This window comes from Pseudophryne corroboree, chromosome 3 (assembly GCF_028390025.1).
Source record: "Pseudophryne corroboree isolate aPseCor3 chromosome 3, aPseCor3.hap2, whole genome shotgun sequence".
NCBI classification, from domain to species: domain Eukaryota; kingdom Metazoa; phylum Chordata; class Amphibia; order Anura; family Myobatrachidae; genus Pseudophryne; species Pseudophryne corroboree.
Genome location: NC_086446.1, coordinates 774,522,959 through 774,528,958, shown reverse-complemented (window position 1 = coordinate 774,528,958; position 6,000 = coordinate 774,522,959).

Genomic DNA, 6,000 nt, shown 5'->3' with positions numbered 1-6,000 from the left:
TTAGCAGCAGACACAGTACAGTACGGTAGTTCACGGCTGTGGCTACCTCTGTGTCTGCACTCGGCAGGCAGTCCGTCCATAATTGTATACCACCTAACCGTGGTTTTTTTTTCTTTCTTCTTTATACATACATAGTTACATAGACATCTCTTTATCAACCAGTCTATATTAGCAGCAGACACAGTACAGTACGGTAGTTCACGGCTGTGGCTACCTCTGTGTCTGCACTCGGCAGGCAGTCCGTCCATAATTGTATACCACCTAACCGTGTTTTTTTTTTCTTTCTTCTTTATACATACATACTACTACGACATCTCTTTATCAACCAGTCTATATTATTAGCAGCAGACACAGTACAGTACGGTAGTTCACGGCTGTGGCTACCTCTGTGTCTGCACTCGGCAGGCAGTCCGTCCATAATTGTATACCACCTAACCGTGGTTTTTTTTTCTTTCTTCTTTATACATACATAGTTACATAGACATCTCTTTATCAACCAGTCTATATTAGCAGCAGACACAGTACAGTACGGTAGTTCACGGCTGTGGCTACCTCTGTGTCTGCACTCGGCAGGCAGTCCATAATTGTATACTAGTATCCATCTCCATTGTTTACCTGAGGTGCCTTTTAGTTGTGCCTATTAAAATATGGAGAACAAAAATGTTGAGGTTCCAAAATTAGGGAAAGATCAAGATCCACTTCCACCTCGTGCTGAAGCTGCTGCCACTAGTCATGGCCGAGACGATGAAATGCCAGCAACGTCGTCTGCCAAGGCCGATGCCCAATGTCATAGTACAGAGCATGTCAAATCCAAAACACCAAATATCAGAAAAAAAAGGACTCCAAAACCTAAAATAAAATTGTCGGAGGAGAAGCGTAAACTTGCCAATATGCCATTTACGACACGGAGTGGCAAGGAACGGCTGAGGCCCTGGCCTATGTTCATGGCTAGTGGTTCAGCTTCACATGAGGATGGAAGCACTCAGCCTCTCGCTAGAAAAATGAAAAGACTCAAGCTGGCAAAAGCAGCACAGCAAAGAACTGTGCATTCTTCGAAATCCCAAATCCACAAGGAGAGTCCAATTGTGTCGGTTGCGATGCCTGACCTTCCCAACACTGGACGTGAAGAGCATGCGCCTTCCACCATTTGCACGCCCCCTGCAAGTGCTGGAAGGAGCACCCGCAGTCCAGTTCCTGATAGTCAGATTGAAGATGTCAGTGTTGAAGTACACCAGGATGAGGAGGATATGGGTGTTGCTGGCGCTGGGGAGGAAATTGACCAGGAGGATTCTGATGGTGAGGTGGTTTGTTTAAGTCAGGCACCCGGGGAGACACCTGTTGTCCGTGGGAGGAATATGGCCGTTGACATGCCAGGTGACAATACCAAAAAAATCAGCTCTTCGGTGTGGAGGTATTTCAACAGAAATGCGGACAACAGGTGTCAAGCCGTGTGTTCCCTTTGTCAAGCTGTAATAAGTAGGGGTAAGGACGTTAACCACCTCGGAACATCCTCCCTTATACGTCACCTGCAGCGCATTCATAATAAGTCAGTGACAAGTTCAAAAACTTTGGGTGACAGCGGAAGCAGTCCACTGACCAGTAAATCCCTTCCTCTTGTAACCAAGCTCACGCAAACCACCCCACCAACTCCCTCAGTGTCAATTTCCTCCTTCCCCAGGAATGCCAATAGTCCTGCAGGCCATGTCACTGGCAATTCTGACGATTCCTCTCCTGCCTGGGATTCCTCCGATGCATCCTTGCGTGTAACGCCTACTGCTGCTGGCGCTGCTGTTGTTGCTGCTGGGAGTCGATGGTCATCCCAGAGGGGAAGTCGTAAGCCCACTTGTACTACTTCCAGTAAGCAATTGACTGTTCAACAGTCCTTTGCGAGGAAGATGAAATATCACAGCAGTCATCCTGCTGCAAAGCGGATAACTGAGGCCTTGACAACTATGTTGGTGTTAGACGTGCGTCCGGTATCCGCCGTTAGTTCACAGGGAACTAGACAATTTATTGAGGCAGTGTGCCCCCGTTACCAAATACCATCTAGGTTCCACTTCTCTAGGCAGGCGATACCGAGAATGTACACGGACGTCAGAAAAAGACTCACCAGTGTCCTAAAAAATGCAGTTGTGCCCAATGTCCACTTAACCACGGACATGTGGACAAGTGGAGCAGGGCAGGGTCAGGACTATATGACTGTGACAGCCCACTGGGTAGAAGTATGGACTCCCGCCGCAAGAACAGCAGCGGCGGCACCAGTAGCAGCATCTCGCAAACGCCAACTCTTTCCTAGGCAGGCTACGCTTTGTATCACCGCTTTCCAGAATACGCACACAGCTGAAAACCTCTTACGGCAACTGAGGAAGATCATCGCGGAATGGCTTACCCCAATTGGACTCTCCTGTAGATTTGTGGCATCGGACAACGCCAGCAATATTGTGTGTGCATTAAATATGGGCAAATTCCAGCACGTCCCATGTTTTGCACATACCTTGAATTTGGTGGTGCAGAATTTTAAAAAAAACGACAGGGGCGTGCAAGAGATGCTGTCGGTGGCCAGAAGAATTGCGGGACACTTTCGGCGTACAGGCACCACGTACAGAAGACTGGAGCACCACCAAAAACTACTGAACCTGCCCTGCCATCATCTGAAGCAAGAAGTGGTAACGAGGTGGAATTCAACCCTCTATATGCTTCAGAGGTTGGAGGAGCAGCAAAAGGCCATTCAAGCCTATACAATTGAGCACGATATAGTAGGTGGAATGCACCTGTCTCAAGCGCAGTGGAGAATGATTTCAACGTTGTGCAAGGTTCTGATGCCCTTTGAACTTGCCACACGTGAAGTCAGTTCAGACACTGCCAGCCTGAGTCAGGTCATTCCCCTCATCAGGCTTTTGCAGAAGAAGCTGGAGACATTGAAGGAGGAGCTAACACGGAGCGATTCCGCTAGGCATGTGGGACTTGTGGATGGAGCCCTTAATTCGCTTAACAAGGATTCACGGGTGGTCAATCTGTTGAAATCAGAGCACTACATTTTGGCCACCGTGCTCGATCCTAGATTTAAAGCCTACCTTGGATCTCTCTTTCCGGCAGACACAAGTCTGCTGGGGTTGAAAGACCTGCTGGTGACAAAATTGTCAAGTCAAGCGTAACGCTACCTGTCAACATCTCCTCCTTCACATTCTCCCGCAACTGGGGGTGCGAGGAAAAGGCTCAGAATTCCGAGCCCACCCGCTGGCGGTGATGCAGGGCAGTCTGGAGCGACTGCTGATGCTGACATCTGGTCCGGACTGAAGGACCTGACAACGATTACGGACATGTCGTCTACTGTCACTGCATATGATTCTCTCAACATTGATAGAATGGTGGAGGATTATATGAGTGACCGCATCCAAGTAGGCACGTCACACAGTCCGTACTTATACTGGCAGGAAAAAGAGGCAATTTGGAGGCCCTTGCACAAACTGGCTTTATTCTACCTAAGTTGCCCTCCCACAAGTGTGTACTCCGAAAGAGTGTTTAGTGCCGCCGCTCACCTTGTCAGCAATCGGCGTACGAGGTTACATCCAGAAAATGTGGAGAAGATGATGTTCATTAAAATGAATTATAATCAATTCCTCCGCGGAGACATTGACCAGCAGCAATTGCCTCCACAAAGTACACAGGGAGCTGAGATGGTGGATTCCAGTGGGGACGAATTGATAATCTGTGAGGAGGGGGATGTACACGGTGATATATCGGAGGGAGATGATGAGGTGGACATCTTGCCTCTGTAGAGCCAGTTTGTGCAAGGAGAGATTAATTGCTTCTTTTTTGGGAGGGGTCCAAACCAACCCGTCATATCAGTCACAGTCGTGTGGCAGACCCTGTCACTGAAATGATGGGTTGGTTAAAGTGTGCATGTCCTGTTTTGTTTATACAACATAAGGGTGGGTGGGAGGGCCCAAGGACAATTCCATCTTGCACCTCTTTTTTCTTTTCTTTTTCTTTGCATCATGTGCTGATTGGGGAGGGTTTTTTGGAAGGGACATCCTGCGTGACACTGCAGTGCCACTCCTAAATGGGCCCGGTGTTTGTGTCGGCCACTAGGGTCGCTAATCTTACTCACACAGTCAGCTACCTCATTGCGCCTCTTTTTTTCTTTGCGTCATGTGCTGTTTGGGGAGGGTTTTTTGTAAGGGACATCCTGCGTGACACTGCAGTGCCACTCCTAGATGGGCCCGGTGTTTGTGTCGGCCACTAGGGTCGCTAATCTTACTCACACAGCTACCTCATTGCGCCTCTTTTTTTCTTTGCGTCATGTGCTGTTTGGGGAGGGTTTTTTGGAAGGGCCATCCTGCGTGACACTGCAGTGCCACTCCTAGATGGGCCCGGTGTTTGTGTCGGCCACTAGGGTCGCTAATCTTACTCACACAGCTACCTCATTGCGCCTCTTTTTTTCTTTGCGTCATGTGCTGTTTGGGGAGGGTTTTTTGGAAGGGCCATCCTGCGTGACACTGCAGTGCCACTCCTAGATGGGCCCGGTGTTTGTGTCGGCCACTAGGGTCGCTAATCTTACTCACACAGCTACCTCATTGCGCCTCTTTTTTTCTTTGCGTCATGTGCTGTTTGGGGAGGGTTTTTTGGAAGGGACATCCTGCGTGACACTGCAGTGCCACTCCTAGATGGGCCCGGTGTTTGTGTCGGCCACTAGGGTCGCTTATCTTACTCACACAGCGACCTCGGTGCAAATTTTAGGACTAAAAATAATATTGTGAGGTGTGAGGTATTCAGAATAGACTGAAAATGAGTGTAAATTATGGTTTTTGAGGTTAATAATACTTTGGGATCAAAATGACCCCCAAATTCTATGATTTAAGCTGTTTTTTAGTGTATTTTGAAAAAAACACCCGAATCCAAAACACACCCGAATCCGACAAAAAAAATTCGGTGAGGTTTTGCCAAAACGCGTTCGAACCCAAAACACGGCCGCGGAACCGAACCCAAAACCAAAACACAAAACCCGAAAAATTTCAGGCGCTCATCTCTAATATATATATATATATATTTATTTCTAACCTTAACTCTTTCCCTCTCAGTGGGGAGAAGTGAGGAGCGCTGGGGCGAGAAGGCAGCATGGAGCAGGAGCAGCACAGAGTGTGTGTGTGCACTGCAGGCGGGGAGAACGCAGCGTGCGGGCTGGCTGATGCGGAAGTGCAGCGTTGACCGGTGAGCACAGTTACATCTGCCTGGCGGCTGCCGCGGTTCTGTGGGCGGGCGGCAGTGCCGGGTCTGTGTGCGGGCGGCAGTGCCGGGACTGTGTGCGGGCGGCAGTGCCGGGACTGTGTGCGGGCGGCGGCGCCGGGTCTTTGTACGGACGACGGCAGGAGGCGGGCATCTCTGGTGGGCTGCGGTGGCGGCACACCTGGCAACTGCCTGCGGCACACTAGTGTGCCGCGGCACACCTGTTGAAAAAGGCTGGGCTAGGGCCTTAGCCGTTCCTTGCCACTCCGTGTCGTAAATGGCATATTGGCAAGTTTACGTTTCTCCTCAGACGATTTAAATTTATTTTTTGGGGTCTTTTTACTGTACTTTGGCTTTTTGTATTTTACATGCCCTCTACTATCATATTGGGTATCGGCCTTGGCAGACGATGTTGATGGCATTTCAATGTCTATGTCATGACTAGTGGCAGCAGCTTCAGCACTAGGAGGAAGTAGTTCTTGATCTTTCCCTATTTTATCCTACAAAATTTTGTTCTCCATTATTTTTCTGGAGTTATATAACACAATATGCAGCACAGGAGAGCGTACCCCTACACCACACAGGGAAAACCCTGTTAAAATTATTTGGATCAAATATTAATAACTCCTTTATTTGGAGTAAATAATATACAGCACAGGACAGTACCACTGGACCTATATGGCAGTACCACTGGACATACAGTATACGGCAGTATCACTTGAATTATATGGCAGTACCACCGGATTTATCCGGTAGAATCACTGGAATTATACA